A 23244-nucleotide genomic window follows, 5' to 3' on the forward strand; every position below is an offset into this window, starting at 1 on the left:
CAGCCTCCTGAGTATCTTACATCAACATGTATGATCTTTCAGCCATTTCATACCCGCTCAGCATTGATGGAGTGGATTCCCTTTTGGTTCATGAGTACTGTTGGGTCACCTGAGGGTGCATCGATTGCCATGCCTGGGTAATATATGGCATGTTGCACCTGTGGGATTCCAGCCAGTCCTCTCATCCTGACTGACTGGTGAATTGGACATTACTGTCAGCCATGACACACAATCCATGACTGGGAGAGGCACTTCTGGAAAGCAGATTGTGAGATTCTACAAATATCTCCTGCAGATTCCTAGTAGGAGACAGAGGTGAAGAAACATAGGATTGTGGTGCCTTTGACCATGAATGACAATGTGTGCCCCTTTAGCCCATTAGGCAGGAGGTCTTCTTCTAAGAGATTGCAAATGTTGGCAACCGCTAGATGGGCAATTCTGAGCCTCCTGAGGCACTGATACTCAGTCATGCCCAGAAAGCTAATCTCCTGCCTAAAAACACTGTATTAGGGTATTGCTTCCTTCAAGCTGGAGGACTGTGCTCTTCTGCTCTATCTGGAGGAGCAGCAAGTGATTGAGGAGAAGGCTACTGCTCCTTCTGTTGCTGCTCCTTCCACTGCTAGTGGTGTTGGTGCTGCTCCTCCTGTTCCTCATGAGAGGTCCAAGATAGAGCTGCATAAGCAGCTCCCATGATACTGAGATGGCTAATATATGGAAAGTGCAAATCAAAGGCAAAAAACTCCAAGCTTATTGAAAATCACCTCCAAAGCAGTGAAAACACATTCTCAGAATAAGTCCTGTAAGCAAAAGACTTACATTGAGGCAAGGAAGCAGCTGTAAGATCTCAGTATTTAAAGCCTTCTTGCCTGTCAATTGCACAATCCCATCAACTCCCACTGTCCTCTCACCTTGCTCAATGTGACAAGATCCAGGAAGCCTGGGAAATCCAAGTGCTCAGAATTAAAGAAAGAAATCAGGGCTAAAACTCTACTTAACTGCGTTTTGTCATATGTTAATATCAGATCCACCTCCATAGAGATTTCACATGCACTAACTAGCATACTTGAGTTACATGGCAAGTTTCTGCAGGCTAAAATTCAGCCTAACATATCTGCTTGTATCATTAACCAAAATGGTTATCATCAGAGCGTAGAATACAATAATTTAATCATTGACTTCTTTCTGTTAATCATTTATTATTCTTTGACAAATGCCAGGTAATAATAATATTTCTATATAAAGCTGTTCTGAGATGGTAACTGGTAGTTAACAATTTTATGACTATTATTTAGAGATTCTGCAGTTTTATTTATTCTCGATTGTGAACGTCACAGTTATGGCTGGCATTCATTGTCCATCACTAGGTGCCCTGGTTTGATACACTGAATAACTCACTATACAAACAGAAAATTCTGTAAATATTTAGCAGGTGAGGCAGCACCCATGGAGAATAAAGCACAGGCTTAATATTTCAGGACTTAACCTTCTGTCAGAATTCAGTGGCTTACTCAGTCACTTCAGAGGACAGTGAAAAGTCAAACATGGTGTAAAACTGGAGTCACATGTAGGCCAAACTGGGTGGATATTAAGTTGTATCCCTAAAGGACATCAGTGAGCCATGCAGGTTTCCATTGTAATCCAATGGCTTCAGGGTCACTATACTGTTTTTTTTCCAAAACTAAATTCAAATTTTCAAATTGCCATGGTGTAATTTAAATTTACATCTGTTGGTTTATTGGTTCAGGCCTTATGATTACTAATCCAGTAACCTAGCCCATTAATGCCCTATCCTGTTATGCTATAAGTGATGTTAGTCATTGGGTGACACACTATTACATGATTCTTCCTCTCCAGGTTATTCAAGGGCTGCTAAACCGTGGCTTATGTCGTGATTTTACTATGGAATAGGGCATGGAGGCAGGCCCCAGGTTTACTCAGCTGGAATGGGTATCAAACCCCATGCTGTTACAGTTACTCCAAACTACATGCTAGCCATCTAGTCAACTGGCCCCCCTCATCCTATGATTGGTATAGTAATAACATCAGGCTTGTTGATGGGGCAATGCATATCATGACATATATCTTGATATGATCAGAATTCAGACTACATTTTTATGTCATACTGCATGCAATAATGGGAGAGAACTCCCTTGGAAATTTTCCCATTCATCCACTATAACTTTCTAAGAAGAACCATAGGAAAAACATTGTGAATGGTGAAACTCACCCCTTATGTAACTACATTTGTAAGTGAGCTTCTGCTTCTTTGAGATACTTACAGGTTCCAATCAGAGGTTTCAAATAGCTTTACTGGAAGATAGGTGCCAAGCACCAAATGAAATCCAACCAACCATGAGAATCTTGTTCATGCTTCATCTACTTGAGGCATAGGAAAGATTAATATCCTGATTGCCCGACAATTGAGAAGACGAAGGATTAGTACAAATGAGGTCTTTAATTTTTAAATGTGCATGCCTGGTCTTCAAAGAAAAGGCGGGAATATAATTGGGCTGAGCAATTAGTTTTCTTCTTAGTACTTCTTAGTCCTGACTCCTTGGAGTCTTTGTCATTTTTACAATTCATCAGAGACTCCATTCAAAATTTAGTACTAGGAGCTCCTAAAGATTTATGCCTCATTTGTTTCATATTTTGTAAGTCAGACATTGTACTGCTACTTTCTTGCTCTTTTATCTTCTATTTAACAATTCTGCATGTAAATAAGTTAGACTATTAATCTTAGCCTGAATGTAATGGTGTATGACAATATGACATTTACTACTTTTTAGACTGGATAGGAGAATGAAGGGGACTGGCCATAAGAAGTCTTATGTAATCTTGTGATAATAGGGTAATTGTTAGGTGTGTAGCATGTTATGCCATTCATGTCATGCTGAAGAAAGCAAATTTTACCCTAGGAGGAGATATTTTGGTTGGGCAACAAAGAGACATGATATCAGAAGTATTCCTGTCACACCCGCCCAAAGCTCTTTTGTATTTAAGTTTCATTACATTATTCTGTTGAGCTACAGGCACCAGTCAGGTTGCTCTATTATAGCTCGCTGATCTGTTCAGGAGTAAATCAGAGAGCTATGGCATGGAACCAGCCAGGAGGTAAGGTCTGTTGGAGGGGAAAGTAAATGCCAGAAGGGGTAAGAATGCACCAGCAATGGGCCAGAAGATTTTGTATGGTCCAGAGGAGCTCTGCTGTTACTCTTGGCCTTACAAAAATGTTAGGAGTAAGCAAAAACATATCTTTAGAGAGAGGGCTCCAGCAATCCTTTTCGGACCGCTATTTAGGCCTCTCAGCAGCTACAGAAAGTGGGATAGGCAAGCACTGTGCGAGTTTCATCCATTTCTTCTCGCAAGTTGTAATTGAGTTCCTACAACAGGCATAGGGCTATGATATGTGTAGTTAAACAACATCCTTTCAGTTTTGTGCAGAACTGCAATGCTCCCATTTAAAGTCTGTCTGAAAGTTGTTGCAGGCAGGCAAATGGGTGCACAAGGTTCCCGCCAGAATGTCAACTGATGATCACCATTTTTCAGGTGAGAAACAGGAAGCTAGCTGGCAGTTCACTGTCTTATGTTATGAAAATTATGTATTTGCTATGAACATGAATTAAAAGTATGGTGAAAAAATTGAATTATAACAGGTGCTGGTGGATCTAATGCAAACAGGGACAATTATGTTTTTATGAATGAAAATTTGACAAGATGGGAGAGCAAATATGATCTGAAAATTCCATAATCAAGTTAAACATTAATAAGAAACGTGTAATGAGCTGCGGATCCCATAGATGAAATGCCTCCTTCAGTTAACTTGTCAGCCTTTGGGAAATGGATGATAAATGAGAATATATTTGGCAGGTAAATTTTGTTATAAGGTGTGAGGTTTACATTCCAGGGCACACATCATACTGAAACACTGGAAATTCAGGGGTAGGAACAATATACATGAGGCTTGCACGTACTCTCCTTGTATTCTCTCAGACACGCAAGAACTTAAAATGCTTAGCTTATGAAGCAATTGATTTTCCACTGGAGATTCCATTGTTCCAGTGCTTTGAGGAGAAGGATGATGATGAGGAGGAAAGAATGGAAACCAGGGGACGGCGGTAGTGATGCACACAAGCAGCCCTGCAGGTATCTGCATCTCTGCATCACAGGGTCTCCAGCCACAGACAATCTATCAGGGTCTTTCCATTTCTGATGAGGCTGCATCCCCCACCCTATCCCCACCTACCGACACCATCACAAAGGGCTTGTCTGTAGCAGTAAAAATGACAAAAACAGTTGACTATCATGCATGCAATTACTTTAAGGCAGTCTTCACTGATATTAGTCACATTAATCAATCAGTAGTGTATCACTGCATTGAGCAGGTCAGGTGCTCTGTTCAGGCACAATTCTGAGTTCATTGAGTTCCATCAAGTAAAGCAGACAGAGCAATGATCTTTGTCTGAGTGGCAGATATACCACAAGGACACGTGGTTCGGAGCTAGCCAGATGACCATAAATGTCCCATCTGGAAACCTCATCAACTAATGAACTCTTATGCCCCAATTCCAGTGCCTGACGTTAAAGACCAATCTTTTGCTCATGACAAGAAAGCTCAGAAAAGATAGGTGATGGACCCAAACACCTGGCAGCCAGCAGCATGTGGCAAAAGTGAAGAAATTATCACCAACTTTTTCCAATAAACAGGGTGCCCTCCATTTGAGTGATAAAATAAAGCCTCTCATGATGCTTTCCCTTGCCCTCAGGGAATTCAGGTAATTTGCATTACCTTTCAATAGTTTCTCTAGGAGGGAGCAATTATAAACAATAATCACCATTTAAGAGGGATACTAGGAGGCCTCCTGGAGAGAATGCACAAGCACACCAAATTGCCAGAAATGCACACATTTACTAAAATTTTGTCCCTTCATTACGTCCTACTACTAATGCTACCTTTTATCATTATGACTGTGTCTTGTGGTTAAAATTCTTTTCATGTATGCTGTTATGCTTACTCCTGTATGCTTACTCCTACATATGCTACCTCTGCTTCAAGCTGGCATTATGTTGATTGCCCCTTTGAAGATTGAGATGGCATTTAACTCATTGAAGCTAACATCCTTGCAAGGCATGTTTCCATTGTCATGTCTCTTGCCTGGCCAATCTCTACTGGACTTAAACAAGGAACTTGCTCCTGTGCTGGTTTTGGCGGGGGCTGCATTGATTTTGGCATCTTTTCACTGCCATATAAAGCTACAGTATCTGTGCCCACTCTTTGCAGCCCACCAGTGCTAAACACAGGTTCAGTTGTCTAATGGACTGGAAGAGAAGCGTTGAATAGTCCCAGTTGTGACGGAAAGCCCTGGCTACGGTACATATGAAACCATTGATGGAATGTGTTTGCTATGTGAATGTAGGCCCAAACATTCCTTTCAAGTGAAGCAGCATTTCACTTGCATTTCCCCTAGCTTAGTCTACTGCATTCATTGCTCCCAATGCGGTCTCCTCTACATTGGAGAGACCAAACGTAAACTGGGCGACCGCTTTGCAGAACACCTGCGGTCTGTCCGCAAGAAAGACCCAAACCTCCCTGTCGCTTGCCATTTTAACACTCCACCCTGCTCTCTTGCCCACATGTCTGTCCTTGGCTTGCTGCATTGTTCCAGTGAAGCCCAACGCAAACTGGAGGAATAGTACCTCATCTTCCGACTAGGCACTTTACAGCCTTCCGGACTGAATATTGAATTCAACAACTTTAGATCTTAAACTCCCTACGCCATCCCCACCCCCTTTCCGTTTCTTCCCCCTCCCTTTTGTTTTTTCCAATAATTTATATAGATTTTTCTTTTCCCACCTATTTCCATTATTTTTAAATCTATACCTGTAATGCCCTGTCAGTCTTTGCACCCCACCCCCACTAGAGCTGTACCTTGAGTGTCCTGCCATCCATTCTTAATTAGCACATTCTCTTAGATAATATCACCACCTTTTACACGTCTTTGTTCCTTTGTCTGTGACATCTTTTGATTATCTGCTCCTATCACTGCTTGCTTGTCCCTACAACCACCACCCCCCCAACTTCTCTCCCCACCCCACCACCTTAAACCAGCTTATATTTCACCCCTCTCCTAACTTTACTCAGTTCTGTTGAAGGGTCATGAGGACTCGAAACGTCAACTCTTTTCTTCTCCACCGATGCTGCCAGACCAGCTGAGTTTTTCCAGGTAATTCTGTTTTTGTTTTACACTAAATTAACCTGTTCCATTGAAGAGTAGTAAATGTCCCTGGCTGAGGGTTATCAGCTGCTGGATGAGAGAACTAGCAGCAAGAAGCTACAGTTGATCGTGACCATGGCCTAGAGAACTAGTCCATTTGAACATACAGGTGATTGTGGCAGGGGGAGAAAGTCCACTATTGACAGAGGTGAGAGGCTGGTGAGGTGGATGCATTCCTGTTTATTCCTGGCTCATAAAGTACTTAGCTTGTGGAGCCAACAGTTCCTGCCAAAGCTGCAGTCATTTCAGATTCCTGGGAAACCCATGCAGCAACAGCAAATTTACATTGAGCTCCAACATGAGAGTCCAATTTAAATACTTTAACGAAGCATTAGGCCTCCCCACAATGGTACGCTCATGTGCTTTGAAACTCCCTGCAATAATGATAGCAATAACCACATATGCAGTAGGTTGGGAAGCGTATTTTTATATTTCTCATGCACTCAACCCTCTTCGAGCATTCATGTGGGTAGAGAGTTGTTAATATGTAGTTCATCTCTCACATAAAGTTTTCATCATCATTTTCTGGTTTAAAGTTACTGCTAAAACTCATGTTTCACACCCTACTCAGTTTTCTTTCCATTGAAGTCAAAGAAAGAAGATCAGGTAGCGTGTATAATAGGCATTGATCCGATAATGCCAGATACTCGCCCACTACTGAAAGTTCAAATCTACCACAAGAGTACTCATTCTTTTTAAGCAGTTTTTGTGAAGAACAGTAATCTAGCTGAATCTACCTTTAACCCTTTTGCTTCTGTTTAACGCTAAAGGGCAAATCTATGAAACAGCACTCTCAGCAAGGAGGGCTGGATTGCAGAATCATCCCTACAATTCTTAATAAACTCAAATTAGTAGTTTTAGTCTGAGATAATGATTTGTCATTGTGTGCTTTCCTGTCAGTCAGATCAAGTGTATGATGTATCCCATACTGTTTCCAGTTCACATCTCAACAGTAAAAGAGATCATTGTCTGCCTAGAGACCGACTATCCAAGATAGTATGCAAATTGGGAGCAGAAGTGTGGGGCAGAGTTTAACTGAACAAATAACTTAATGGGCAGGATTTTTAGTTTGGTGGGTGCCTGTGATTGACAGGCCCAGGAGCGGCCGGGGACCATACCCCCAACCGGGATCGGCCCCCAACCACGATTTCATGTTGGCTGGCCAATTAACAGCCAGCCAGCGTGAAAGGCACGCTGAAAGGCTCAGCGCCGCTGGGGTGGGGGGCGGGAGGAGGGCAAGCACTGAAGTCAGTGCGGGCATGCAGGAGCACAGAATGAAAGCCCCCTGAAGGCAGAGAGCTTCCTCAGGGAGCTGAAGAATTTAAATGCAAAAAGTAAGGATTTTAAAAACTGGGAAAAAATGCCCACGCATCCGAAACAGTCACCGGAACATATGGATGATGAAAATTCTGTCCAAACGTTTTTATTTTTTTTAAATTAATATCTGAATCCTCATCCTGGTCTCTGGCATCGCCTCTCTGACATCTGGAAGTAGTCTTAACCAATCCCTTCCCTGGATGTCTGCATCTGGACCAGCTTCCCCCTCTGGTGCTGCTACAGTTCGCCCTGCAGCCTCTGTTGTTGGACAGCAAGAGTTTTCCTTCTTCGTATTCTCTCCTCCTCTCCCAAGGTTGCAGGAATATCGGGTGATTGAGCCCTGTGGTTACTGCAATAAGTGTACTATGTAAAGTGGGTAGACATATATATGTGAGAGCATGTTCGTCCATGGTCCTTATCCATTGAACTAATGATTAGGGAGTCCCTTTAATTGGCCAATTGAGTGCACCCTGAATCCTATCCTGAGGGTACGACTTTATCAAAACCTGTTTCGCGTAATGACTGCTCATGGCATGCAAACGTATTACAAGTATGAACCTGCCATTGGCCAGCGTGAGGTCTGACATGCTGCAAGCACACCACTGACTTTATCCCCGCCATCAGGAAATCAAAATCCTGCTTCCCAACTAATTCAGTCACCCTGTAGGCCATGTTTCCTGCTTTTGCAGGTTCCATAAAATCCCCCCAATGTTTTTGGAAAAAACATATTTTTATTTGTATTTTTATTTGTTTTATTGAAAAGCATGTTCCACTTTTGAAGGAAAGGCCACCCAGTCCACGAAACCTGATTGTAATTAGAGGAGAGGAACACATATGTCAAAGTTTATTCGTTGATTTTGTTTTGAGTAAAATACACATTAAAAAGCTGAAAGGTTTATATCATTTTGTATGTGTGTTTGTTCACTTCTCTTTTCCATGTAATTCCAGTGTAGATTTGCTGATATTTATTTGGTGATCAGCCCTCGTGATTAGATCCCTCTTTGATGTTCACTTGGTGACTTTCCCACACAACTACAGGAGTGTTATTTACGCAATAGCACTGTGCAACAGTACTGTTACTGTGATATTGATATGGTAAGTCCCCATAGCAACGCTGTTCTGATTTTTCCACTGAATGCCATATTTGGTAGGGATGCTTTTTTTCTAATATTTACATGGCGACATCAATATGTTTACTTTTGTCTGCCTAATTAATGATGAAAGGATTATATTTATTTTCAAATTTATGCTGTGACAGCTGTGAGTACAGTCGCTGACAGTTAACAATAGCCTCAGATCAAACAACCAGATGTACCTGCATTCTGATACTCTTATCTTTGTTTAAATTGTCAATTCCTTGAATAGCTTTTCAAAGCTAAATGGTATCAAGTGTGAGCGTATTTGAGTAGGTTAATTAACCCTTTCAAGTCTACATGGGTCTGGTCTGTGAAAGTTTGACCTAAGTAAATGACTTTATTCTGCTAAAGAATGATGCTGGACTCTTTATCCTAGGCTATAAATACTGAGTAAAATACATTGCAGGAAAGAATACCTGTCTTTAGTATTTATTGTAAAAAAATATATATCCTAACCAACACACCTTAGTATCAAACATGCTTCCAAACACATATGTTGTTAAATGGAAGCTTGTTAGCGTACATAAAAAATAATTATGTTTGGATCCTTATTGTCATGCCCAATACAGGCATGTCATATTATGAACTTTTAAAAATTGGACACAAACAAGCCGTTAACATGGCTGCCACAAATCATGTGACTTTTAGCATTTGGACTATAGACAGTATCAAGTCTCCAGTAAATATCTAATTAAATATGGACAGAAGTGAGGGTACCTTACAGCCATGCGTGGGATTCACACATCTCATTGTTTAAGGATGGGTCAACTACTGCAAACTATGGAGCTTTCAGACCACCTGTCTTCATGTTTCATACTGGACAAAAGGAATGGTTGAAACTCAATGGGCACTATCAACTTCCCATTGTATTATGATGGCCTCCCTCTTCAAACTAGACTAGGTAGCCATCAGAAGTGTTAACAAATTGATCATATGATCAAAACTGCCTTCAGGAACTGTACCTTTATTACTCCAATACCCAACAGATCCATTGGCACCATCAGTTATCAGCCAGTCTGAGAACCAGACTTTTAAGCTAGCTATAAGTCAGCAAGCAGCCAAAGTCCTTAACCGATTCCATTTCAAAGTTCACCTGAGAACCAACATCTTAGATATCCAACTGCAAGAAACCTTGCAACATGCTGTGAACCCTACCACTTTATAAAACCCTCACTTCAACTTTAAATCATTGAATCCATTCAAGAAACCACAGGTCTGCCATCTGGGAGGCCAGGAGTCAGAAATCAGAGACTGAAGTAACTGTAATCTATAAAAGTGCACTATGTTTATCTGTATCCAGTTTGTTTGTATTTGTGTGTGTGTGTGTGTGTGTGTGCGTGTGTGTGTACGTGCATGGATGAGACAGAGTGTGTGATATTGCTCCTGGCCTGCCCACTCAGAGTAGATGTGTGAGAATAAATAACCTTATTTATTTTAATCTCACAAAAGCTTGCTGCTGAATTATTTAATTAGAATGCACACTCCAAGGGCAGAATTTTACCGTCGGCAAGCGGTGGGCCCGGCCCGTTCGCCAACACGTAAAATGACGCGGGATGATGTCAGGCGGAACCCCCAACATCACCCCGCCCCATTTAAATTCTCAGGAAGGCAAATTCAGCTGCAGGCCCATCAACCTGTCAATCGCCACTTGAGACCATTGTCAGGATCAATTAAGCAATTAAAGGATCTGCCCATCCAACCTTAAGGTTGGCAGGTTGGCCAGGAGCCCTGGTGGCAACTAGAAAAAACATGAAACCTCATCTAGCGGTGGATGAGGTTTCATGTAGGGTTTTAAAAATTGTAATAAAGTTGCTATGGAAATTATGAACATGTTCCAACTCATGTGACATTGTCACTTGAGGGGACATGTAAGGGATTTTTCTTTTCTCTATTTTTAACATTTTTAAAAGTCGAGGCGATCACCCTGAGGCTGCACTTAGCCTCAGGGAGATGAGTGCGCTCTTTCGTGTGCACGCGTGAAAGAACGCTCTCTCGATTTTAGGGATTCCCTCTGCCTGCATAGGGAGCACATAGCGCTTCCCGGCGGACTTAATTGGCCCACCCAGGTAAAATGACGGTGCGACCCCGATCGCTGGCGGCATTCGGCTCCACGCCCGCCCGCTATTGGGTCAGGCCTGCCTGCCCAACAAACAGAAAATTCTGCCCCAAGTGTAAGAAAAGACACGCCTCTTTCCATACAAAACACACTGATTAAGGCAGTAAGAGAGCAGATACATTCTGCCTGTGACATAAATATTAAAGAATAAAATGGTTCTTCCAAGAAAATTTGGAAAATATCTTTCTTTGTGACAAAGACCCTGCTAGCAAAATCACAATTTCAGAATGTGGTGGCACCAGTATACAGAAAAAGAATATTCCTGCCCCTAAAATGATACGGAGGAGCTTTACTGCCTTGTTCCCTCCAAATCCAGCTCAAGCTAAGTTAGGACAGGCCTGTCACTGGTGACTAAACTGCTGACCTAAATCAAAAAGTAGACCCTTTTAATGTGCAAATCAAGATCCTATGCCACGTTGTTTTCAGACGGGCGTGGGCATAGTATGCACTGTGCATGCTTGGCACAGTATCAGCTTCAGGTCTATCTAAAGTGCAGTTCATGGGGTAGGTTAAGGTTTATTTTTGATGGGCCAAAAAAGGACTTCTCCAGGCTTACAGAAAGCACTGGGCCACTTCCACACTGGTTTTCTTCATTCCCGAGAATTGAGGCTACCACACTCACATCAATACCAACCCCACTACCCTCCAAAACCACACTCATCCCCTGCCCCCCTCAACACACACGTGCCCCACACACTTAATTTCTTCCAGGCCAGAGACTATCTTATATTATGATGGCATGGAGCCAGTGATCTATCCTGGTGCACCACATTTTCCACCTGCAGTCCACAAATTATATGATCCTGAGGTCCAGGCTTGAAATGGATCAGGCCTCCTGCCAGGTTTGTTTTGATTCTTCAAAAAAAAGCATGATCCATGTTGCTTTTAAGCTATTGTGTAATTTGTAGTTTACACAAAGCTTAAATGAGCCCCATATATAATATTCTTGGCTAAAGGGGCGTAGCATATATTAGCATATATTAAAAACAAAAATACCTGGAAAAACTCAGCAGGTCTGACAGCATCTGCAGAGAGGAATACAGTTAACATTTCGAGTCCGAATGACTCTTCATCAGAACTAAGGAAAAATTGAAATGAGGTGAAATATAAGCTGGTTTAAGGGGGGTGGGACAGGTAGAGCTGGATAGAGGGTCAGTGATTGATAATATGTGCTTCATTCCTAAAATAGAGAAAAGAAATAAAATGTGTTGCCAACACAGTTTATTTGTTTTTTTTAACTGGTTAATAAAATAGTTTTACTTTGAAGATTAGTTCCGTACTATTTTAATTTTTAACATACACAGCAGTTTGCAGAGCAAAAGAAAATCACATGAAAATAATTCACTAGATTTCCGCAGGCAAAGTAATTGGGTCAAAAATATTCCAAGATGCGAATGCCTTAAATAATTATTGACAGAAACTACTTCCAAATCCAAATATGCATCACTGTTTGGGATCCAACAGCAGTTATTGATAATGAATGGGAAACTCCCAGTCCCCATGTATAAGTATTTTTTTAATCAGACTCAGATGCATGGAATAATAAAGTAGGCAATTATAATGAATACAAAAACCACCTACTTCTTCGCACACCTAGGGCAGAATTTTCTGCCTGCCGGGTGGGCGGGCCCGATCCAATCTCCGGCAGGCGGGGAGCCAGTCCCCGCCGGAGAAGCGGGCCCCGCCGCCATTTTACATGGGCGGGACAATTAAGGCCCACCCAGTACGACGTCCGGCGGGAAGCGCTATGCACTTCCTGTGCGGGCAGGGCGGGGTTTCCACAAAAGTGAGAGTGCGCTCTTTCACCCAAGCGCACAAAAGAGTGCACATCTCCCTGAGGCTAAGTGCAGCCTCAGGGAGATCGCTGACACTTTTAAAAACATTAAAAATAGAAAAGAAAAAAATTCCTTAACATGTCCCCCTCATGTAACAATGTCACATGAGATGGGACATGTTCATAAATTACACTAAAACGTTATTAAACTGTTTAAATCCCTACATGAAACCTCATTCCGCCAGTGGATGAGGTTTCATGTTTTTTCTATTTGCCGCCGGGGCTCCTGACCTGCCCGCCAAACTTAAGGTTGGATGGGCAGGTCCTTTAATTGTTTCAATGATCCTGCCAATGGCCTCAGTTGGCCATTGACAGGTCGGCAGGCCGGCAGCTGATTTTGCTGCGTCCCCGCCTTCCTGAAAATTTAAATGGGCCAAGATGATGTCGGGGGTTCCCCCCGACGTCATCCTGCATCATTTTATGCATCGGCGAGCTCGCCGACAGCAAAATTCTGCCCCTAGTTTCATTTCTGTCTGTTACTAACTCCCTATTGCTTGAAGGAGACACTCCCTCAGTACTTTTCAACACTGAATGTCCATAAACTTTATAGCATAAAGTTTTGCGACCCAAATTTTCCTTCAGTTTTTGCTTCAGTGTGCAAATGTATTTTTAAAATAGCATCAAGGATCCCCTGATTGCTGGCCATTTCCCCACCCACTCCCACTCCTACCCCGCTGCCCCTGGCCTCCTACACTGTTCCACTGAAACTCAATTGAGGAACAAGACCACATTCTTCTACCAGGCATATTACAGGTCACTGGCTGAAAATTACCTTTAACAATTCAGATTTTATCTTCCCTCAGACATCAGGTGCAGATGATGCAGGCTGGGGCACCAGTACTTCTGGGAATGAGAACAGTTGGGGGCTAATGCTTGGGGTGGAGATCAATCAAACTATTGGGCTGTCTGCACCCTTTTACTTTCATCATATTCCCAGATCACTGGATTATCTTCCGCTTTGACAATTTTCCCATGCTTTCCTTGTACCCTGATATCCCTTAGTCACCATTCACATGTCCTTTTGGTCTACACATATTTTCTTTCCCTATTTTTTTTTATTATTTATCACTTTATTTTCCTGCACCATTATAACTGTCATTACATATTAACCCAGAACAACATAGTAAATAAGAAATAAGAAATGGGGCAGGTTAAGTTAAATATTTTTGTAAAACTTGAGTGTAGAAATAACGGCCCAGATCTTCTGATTCCCGGGGTGTCATACCCCAGAAGTGCCCCAGAAGATGTGCTGACTGACCCCCTCGGAAGTCCCTACAAAAGGACTGCATGGGAATTACCTGGGAAGTTTAATTCCATTGGGTAATTACTCTACACCGGGAACCATCCGATACTCCAATTTACATCGGAAACTTCGGATGGTTCTGACTCTCTTTGTAGAATAGCTACCCAGGAAAAGTTTGAAGGTTTAAAACCACTTATAACTCCTGGGTAACTATACCGCTGACCACCACCCCACCTCCTCCACCCTCCCACTGGAACCCCGACTAGCTCCTCTGACCATATCCCCCAACTACCCCCCACGCCCTGACAAACCTCCCCACCCCCTGACTACTCACCCTCACCCCCGACTACCTGCCCGACCCCCCGACTACCTCCCACCCCTCCAACTACCCCCCTGACTACCCTCCCCAACCCCCACTTATGTCCCCACCCCCGACTACCCACCCCACCAGCTAACCACACACCTGGCCCCCCTGCTACCCCTCACTCCATATCCTCTGGCCACCCTAAGGCCTCATCCACTTAGACACCTACCTTTTCCCTGGTTTATCAAAGTGGCTGGGACCTTTAAGCTTACCTGTTTTATGGCGGCTAGTGCCCTAAAAATGGCTTCACTCCCCCTGACTCTCCTGCCCTGCACTGGAAGACCTTGGGAACTAGCCACGCTTCACATTTCTCACCAGGCCCGGGTTGGAAGTCTGGGCGAAAAATGTGCATCTCCAGACTAAGGTAAGGTAAGTAATTGCCATCCCTCGGAAGTTCTGGCCCATTAATTACCCACCCTCCACCGTACCATAAGCCAACTTTTTTTTATTCCTCCCTGTCCCCTTTTCCCTGGCTCTATTTGTTGTCATAAGCTGTTCATCTGTAACTTCTTCCAGTTCTGATGAAAGGACATTAACCCAAGACATTAACCCTCTCATCCTCTCTTCACAGCCTCTGCTGAGTGTTTCCAACATGTTTGAAATATGCTGACAGAATTGACATTGTTAACAAATCTGTTGGATCAAGGCAGAAGGGCAGATTAAATCAACTGATTTCCGAGATCAGTTCCATTAATTTGAAAATGGTAATTAATGCAGTAATAGAGAATACACTCAAATTTATAAAAAATAATAGCATGAGGAAAGCATAAGTATCTCGGTAAGAATAGCAGATGTGTGGTGTTCGAAAACCATCAGGAGTTCAGCGTTGACATAGTGACTAATGGAATAAGTGAAAGAGTAGGTAATGGCTGTAATAATGTTCCTTAACACTTGTGCTGGGATATGACTACATCCAACTGTCCAGCATGCCCTGTTTTTTGGAATGCCGTCCATCTCATTTGACATACAGACTTTTTTTCATGGGATGTGGACATTGCTGGCAAGGCCAGCATTTGTTGGCCATCCCAATTGCCCTAGAACTGAATGGCTTGCTAGGCCATTTCAGAGGTAGTCAAGAGTGAACCATATTGCTGTGGTTCTGGAGTTAAATGTCAGCCAGACCAGGTAAGGATGACAGATTTCCCCTTCCCTAAAGGACATTCATGAACCAGAAGGGTTTTTACAACAATTTTCAATTCCAGATTTATTAATTGAATTTCAATTCCACCAACTGCCATGGTGGGATTTGAACCCATGCCCCCAGTACATTATCTTGGGTCCCTAGGCCCAGTGAGATTACCACTACGCCATCATCTCCCCAAGACCCATTTGGTCCTGGGATTTAAGTGGCACTAGCAAAGCAGTATTTATTACTCATCACTGGTTTCCTTGAGTGCACTAAGTCTCAACCTCATGATCCACAATGTACAATGGATCAGATTTTGTAGTCAGTGCCAAACAAACACTGCTAGCCATTCATTACACTGACATCTGCCCACAGACTTTCTGTGGGCTTTTGCTCTGGAACCCGCAGTTACAAAGGATCTGGACCTGTATGACCAGCAAAAGTAACTTAATTAATCTGATTGAAGAATCCTTACTGAGACATGCAATGTTTGAACCAAAAGGTGAAAGTTAAAATATTTATTTCAATGTCAAATCATATGCAGAAAACAAAATAAGGAGGGCGCAAAAAGGTTGAGATTAAGAGAAAATTAGAGAGACTGAAACAAAAAGTTTTTTTTTAAATTTGTTTTTGTTAAAATCTCCAATGATAATTAAAATCTAACTGAAGGAGATTCCACACTTGTAAAAATTTACGTTCAGTGCCAAATAGATGGTTTGGCAGTAATTGAGACTTATCGTACCTTGAAAAATTCACTTACATTTGAATGAACATGCCCTAACTTTCTCTGAATTTTTTTAGTAGGCATCTATTACAAAAGTATACATATTCCACACCATTTTATGTATTTCAATGCCAAGCTGCTCAGCAAGACTATGTTATAGTGAAGCTTTGTGCCACAACTCATACAGTAGCTTTGTGATTTCTACATTTAACTGTACATTTGTGGTTGCAAAAGATTGCTGTCCAATTTACTCTTTAGTACCAATGAGTGCTGATAGACTCATTTTATTTCTACTGCAAAAACCCAGGCCATTAAATGATTCTATGGCCTTTAGTATTACTATGTAACAAAATAAGTAAACCAACTTCACTTGATTTTATGGGCTTCCAATCTGTCTAACTGTAAAATAAATAAAGTCAGCTTGAATAATTCTAATGGATTTGTAAATCCGCCTCATTATTTTTCTCATAAAACCTGAACATCAGCAATGATGTCACATTGACAAATATGGTGCTGAGGGAGGATGAGCTGCATGTAAAATCAAGAAGACTGAGCATAAACCTTGGTAAATACATTGTTGTTGCATAATATCAGCTTGACTCATTGTTACTCTCACCTCTGAGCTTGAACATCAATGGTACAATCTGCACTGCACACTTGAGTACATAATCCAGGCCGACAGTATTGAATTTACAAATGCTATCTCATGGAGGAAACTTTAAAACAAAGACCTGTCGGCCTACTCAAAAGGACCTTAAAAATTATTTGTTATTCTTTGAAGGGTATCAGGATTTCTTTTGGTGCCCTGGCTAACTTTCCTCTAACATCAACAAACACCACCTAAATGTAATTACCTGGTCAGTTATGAGACATTGCTATGCAAATATTGGCTACCATGTGAGTTGGCATAGAAATAATGAGTGCACTTCAAAAACAAACCATTGCTTTTAAAGCAGTTGGAAATGTTTTGGTGAAGTGAATATTACACAAATTTTGTCTTATTGGAACTTCAGCTCAATTTAACCATCACCTATTCAAACAACAAATAAATAACTTAAACAAAAACAAAAATTGCTGGGAAAACTCAGCAGGTCTGACAGCATCTGTGGAGAGAAGGACAAAGTTAACCTTTCGAGTCTGTATGACTCTTCTTCAGAGCCACAGTTTTTTGCTTTTAAATAAATAACTTACTATATTTTGAAATTATGAACATACGAGCATACATACGAACATACGAATTAGGAGCAGGAGTAGGTCACTCGGGCCCTCAAACCTACTTCACCATTCAATAAGATCATGGTTGATCTGATTGTAACTTCCCTGATAAACTTTCACCCTCCCCCTTGTTAATCAAGAATCTATCCAACTCTTCCTTAAAAATATTCAAAGACTCTGCTTATACCGTCTTTTGAAGAAGAGTTCCAAACACTCACAACCCTCTGAGAGAAAACATTTCTCCTCATTTCTGTCTTAAATGAGTGATTCCTAATTTTTTTAAACAGTGACCCCCTAGTTCTAGATTCTCCCACAAGAGTAAACTTCCTCTCCACATCCACTGTCAAGACCCTCAGGATCTTAAATGTTTCAATCAAGTCGCCTCTTACTCTTCTAAACTCCGGTGGATACAAGCCTAACCTGTCCAGCCTTTCCTCATAAGACAACCCATCCATTCCTGGTACTGGTATTAGTAAACATTCTCTGAACTGCTTCTAATGCTTTTACATCTCCTTAAATAAGGAGACCAGTACTGTGCACAATACTCCAGATGCGGTCTCACCAGTGGGATGAAGATTGATCACGTCAACTTATTTGAGTGATTTAAGAAAATTAGTGGCTTTGTTATTAATTATTTGTTAAAATTTATAACCATGAAATTCAGTTCTTTAGCACATGTGTTTTTGTTTTGCCTCCGAAATGGTGTCCCCAGCGAGCATGCACATCTCTGGTACTAGCTGTGCCAGGCGCCATCTTAGTGAGGCTTTAGTACACACACGGAATGTCTGCAGGAAATATGTAGCGCAGGCAGATTTTGATGTCAAGCAGCATGTAATGCTGATTTGACACAAACACTATCATTTAAGAGTCCAACACTCCTTTAACACCCTACCTTAAATTCACACAGCTGAACATGTTAAAAGCAGCAGGAAGGACACACAAGCACCAGTGCTATTTAAAGGGATTGTGAACTACTTTCAAATTAGTGGCTAATTGATTTCTGCTGGCCATTGTTTTGATTGTAACAGTGTTTGGTGGTTTCTAGAGATTTTAAAGCTTGCTAAATTCTATAGGGGGTGATTTGACATGTGCTGAAGGACTTTGTCCTGACTTCAAGGACTCTCCACAATCATCCCCATTGGACTGCAGCATAACAGAGAAAATGAGCAGAGGCAAAGCAGAGCTGGATAAGATGCTGAAAGGGGAAGGGGAAGAAGGGGTGAGGGATCCTCAGCAGGAACCCCATCCGCCCAGGGTGCTCCTTGAACCACAGTGAGGAACACTGTCAGATGCCTTCACTTCACTAAGGACTTGCCCATTGTGCAGGGTACCATTGACTGCATGAATGTCACATTCAGACACTGCATGTCAACTCTGAAAGATAGCACAAAAGACATTCTATTCCATCGTCATCAAGTTGATATGCCAGCAAATGCAGTGCATTCTGCAGGTCAATGCCCAGTATCATGGTAGCAGTCTGCTGTGCTATCTGTATTTGAGTTACCAGGACAAAGCAAGGGTAGCTACTGGGTGTAAAAGGCTATCCTTTGGCATTATAGCTCATAATTCAGGTGTGCAACCCATGTACACAGGCAGCATGCATAGGACAAAACCCATGCTGCCATATGACCGAGCAGACCGAGGGGATACTTAAGCTGTCTGGAATGCTCTACAGGAGCCCTGCAGTACCTGGTAGAATGGGTGTCAAGGTTTTTTCTGATCTGCTGCAGTTACCTTTACATCAACCAGTGTAGATGGGAAGGAGGAGGAGAGTGACCAACCATCCTGTGTTTTACAAGATCGTCCCATAATTTTCTGATCTGTCCTGCATTCCGTGCGTTAGCTTCCCAGGATGCCATTTGTCCTATATTTCTCCAGGAATTGGAGATGGGTAGGAGACTAGGAGACTGCTGGAAGTCTCCTCTTGCCGCTGTCTGAGTATCTTTGCTGTCTGCACACGTGCACAGTGCGGCTGTGCATGTGCAGCCCACTCAGCCACGAAGAGTTCTGCTAGGAGACTGGCAAGCCAGCACTCTACCTCTTCTGCTCTGAACAAGTCTGAAAGAAAGTTGTTTGGCAGGCCTGACTGATTGGCAAAGATCTGGCAGACCTGAGTCTTGGGCAGGCACCCAGCAGGCTCAGGGTGGAGTGGAGATGGGAGAGTTCCAGTGGGCCCAGAGTGAGTGTCTGGCAAGTAGTTGGGTGGGGGGGTGCGGTGGTGGGGGGGGTAGGGAGGATAGCTACTGAACGGGGGAGGGATTAGGAACAGGTGTTGTGAGTGAATGAGTGGGGTGGAGGGGTTTGGAAAGAGGGGCTGCTGGGTGAGTGGGCAGCGGAAAGAAGGTTGGGAAGAGGGACTTCTCGATGTGTTTGTTGGAGCTCGGAGAGGAGTTGAGCAGAGATGTGTACTGTTGTGGAACAGCGCAGAGCTTCAAGGGAGCAGGGTGCACAATGTTGACCAGGATGTGATGAAACAGACTATAAGTAAAGTCTTTTATATGTGGAATGGTGCAAGGGGCATAGTTTTGTAGTTGGGCAACTGTTTTGTTGATTTGACAACTATCAGCCCCCGCCAACATCCCCCAACCCCCCGGCCTCCGATCTCACCAGCACCCACTCTCGACCGTCGAACTGTCCCTGATATTATTTCCTCAGAGTCCATCACCCTGAGGAGAAGGAGGATAAAGGGGGATAGCAATGCATCTCCTTTATGACCAGACTGGCTGAAATTGACACATCCATCTCTTGTGACACCAGTAAATGTAACCCCTTAACTTCCCTGTTATAGATGATCACAGCATCACACTTGCCACAAACAAGGCCACCACAAAATAAACATTCCAAACTAAATTTATACATCAAAGGATTCCATATTGTATATGAATGTCAACTAATCACCCTTGTGCATTTCCTTAGTGTCTGTCTTCCATATGCCTTGTGACAAATATCAAGTTCGTGGTTCACGTTCATATTTTAGAGGCAATTGTTAGTTCTGGAAAAGTTAAAGTTTAATTGTAGAAAATGGGATAAGTGCAACTAAAGCAGCTTGGGGTCTATTACATGTAAAAGGTTGGGCCATTTTGACTTAAGGGGTTAACAGCTAGAAAGGTAAGATCCTAAAACAGTAGGTGGGTGTATTTAACTCAAGAACTGGCGACATGGTGTCCTCACTGCTTGCAAAGAAGTGCAGTCCAGAAAGATATTTTGTTTTCGGAATTAGAACTAAATTAGTTTAAAAGCATTCAATGAACACTGTAAGGCTATGTCATCATGGAGATGGGTGGAGCTTTAGGAGGTTCTCTGGTTCCAATTTATCTGTGTTTGCTGGAAGAGGGGGTTAGTTGCAGTTTGGACCTGGTGTGATAGCTGTTGGCAGGCTCTAGCTAGTCAGGGCTCAGGAGAAACCTGGGCAGCTGAGAGTGGCAGCAGAAAGTCGCTGATTCCATGCTAGAGAGAGTTAGGGCTCAGAAGAAGCCCTAGGAGCAATTTATAGTTTAGTGCAGCCAAGATACTGGGGATCAGAGAGACACAGGGGCAGTGCCAGCTTAGTGAAGCTAGTGTTCTGCAAAAGAGTTGGAATTGTGCCAGTAATTAGAGGCAGTAATGCAACTTTGTGAACCCTGTGGAACAAAGTCTCAGGAGAAGAGATTGAACCATCAAGAGGTGATCAATTGTGATTTTTGAGGGAATTCAGAGGCTAGATCTTCAAAAGTGAAAATTTGAAATCCTTCCTGAGGGAGACAGAGTTTTAATGAGATGCAGTGACTCACAGTAGTCCCTGGCGATGGATGGGTTGCTGAGAAATCCGTGGGATCTGTCTTGGTTGCATCTGCCATTTAATGTGCAGTGTGGTGTGTACAACTACAGTTTTCCTGTTAATTCATATTTACTTCATATTAATTATGAATGTTGGAGGATAAGATAGATATTGTAGATTGTTTTACTTTTCTGACTTTAGAGAGTAAAATTTATTTTGTTTGTTTAAAACCATGGAATCTTGTGGTTTTATTCTCCTAGTGGGTAACTGGGATTTCAAGCTTTGTCTACTTTAAACAAAAGTTTACTGGTCCCTAACCAGATCATAACACTGGCCCAGCCTATTCTACAAGTGCCGTCCAGGTGGCTGCAGCATGGCTGGTGGAAGGTTAATGACTTTTAGTGGGGGAGACTGCAAATGCCCTCGCAGGATGATTTCATATAGATCTGACCCCAAATGGTCCAAGTTCAGCCTGCAACATCTCAGCACAGGTAGCAGCAGTTAGGCCCAGTTGACTAACAGGCAATAGAAAGGGCACTGGTGGAGTGACAGTGGTGACAAGCAAATACTATCATCATGAGAAAGAAGTAGGTTTGTGTTCCATGGAGCCAATGCCAGTCCACCCAGGGTGGTGTCTCAGCAACACTAGCGATCTGTTAGAGGACAGATTGCTGGACTGCTGTGATGGATTATAACCCCTTTGAATACTAGTAGCCACAGCAATGATGGAAGCGGTCTGAGTTTACGTAACAGGAGGTTGACTTTGCATAACTTCAGCCTGAATTTACACTGTGTCACTTTATCAGATGCTAGGTGGCTTCTGCTTGTATTTCAATGGAAACTGAGATATCAGATGCTACATTGTTTATAAATTTAAAGTAACAATGCAAATCAGAACTGAATTTAATTTTTTACAGAATATTTTTGTTACTGGTTATGTTACTTGCAGCCAAGATAAATACAATTATGAAGAAAACTGACAATTAAGATGTCAAAATGAAGTCTCAATATTAGGAACTAAAACGCAAGTTCACAGGATAGTCCCAATGGTTGGACAGCTGGCTAATAATATGTTTAAAGTCCAGTAGCACTTTGCTAACTTTCATTTATATATGAATCAGCATCTAGTTGGTGCAATAGATTAGCATATCTTCTTTTCAACACTCGGACTCGAATTGGATGCCAGTCAAACTGATGCAATTGTGTTTCATTTTGCTGCTGTTTGAGAATTTAATACTATGTCAGAAGTTTTTAGAGTTGTAATTGTCCTTTTCAGTATAAAAAAACAATAATAAAGACAGTAGGTTTGGGGTGATTTTTGAGCATATTTTTACTGAGAGGTTGGAAGTATGTGGTGTTTTAAATTGAAGCTAAATCACAAAATGTTAAATTCACTTTACAGCCACACATGCTGGAAAATCTGGGACAAAGAGGAAATTGTTATTTTAACGAGCTCTTTCAACAGGTAACAAGCAACCAATGAAACTGCATAACAATCCAGGACAATGGTGGATTTGTTATCTTGTTTTATTTGCTTCCAGCGGGTATTCACACTTGAAGTTGGGAGGAACTGAAGTTGTGCATACACAGCATGAGATGGTCTATCCAGCTTCCAACTGAAGCAACAGGAGGTAAGGGACCCTGTGGACTCAGAAATAAAGAAATGGGAATGTAACCATAATTATTCGCAGGTCTGAACCAAGTTGGTTTCCTTCTTGAGGCCCAAACCTCCTGGATGGAAAGTGGAATTTGTTTTAACGTTTTCCAACAGCTTGTTGACAAGTAGGAGCACGGGGACGCCATGGCAAACATCCACTTCCCCAATAGGTGTTTCTGGGGTCCTTGGTAGAATAGGAAGTGGGGGGGGGAGTGGGAGTTGAGGTCAAAAAATTCCTCTGTAGCAACATTTGCAAAATATCTCCTTGGAGTTGGGAAAGCAGGAGTGGGATTAGAAAAATACCTCAGCAAAAAGTTGGAACCATACATCAATGTAGGGGGAGATTGGAAAAATACTTGGAGGTGGGGTGGTAAAATAATTCAGTTGGGAGTGAAGACTGGAAAACTACCTCAGCAGAAAAGCTGGAAATGTACTTCAGCAGGCAGGGGGTAAGGGTTGTGCAGGGAATGGGAAGGAGGGGGA

At 42.3% G+C, this 23244-nt stretch overlaps 1 long non-coding RNA gene across 1 annotated transcript in view; it reads left to right on the forward strand.

The window, feature by feature from the left end:
* Positions 1 to 22890, forward strand: part of LOC144685908 (uncharacterized) — a 69832-nt gene extending 46942 nt beyond the window's left edge. Inside the window, exon 3 of the long non-coding RNA XR_013577811.1 lies at positions 22646 to 22890. This is a non-coding gene — a long non-coding RNA (uncharacterized LOC144685908). The remainder of the gene's footprint in view (positions 1 to 22645) is intronic.
* The last annotated feature ends 354 nt before the right edge of the window (positions 22891 to 23244 follow it).

This window comes from Cetorhinus maximus, chromosome 10, assembly GCF_964194155.1.
Source record: "Cetorhinus maximus chromosome 10, sCetMax3.hap1.1, whole genome shotgun sequence".
Taxonomy (NCBI): Eukaryota; Metazoa; Chordata; class Chondrichthyes; order Lamniformes; family Cetorhinidae; genus Cetorhinus; species Cetorhinus maximus.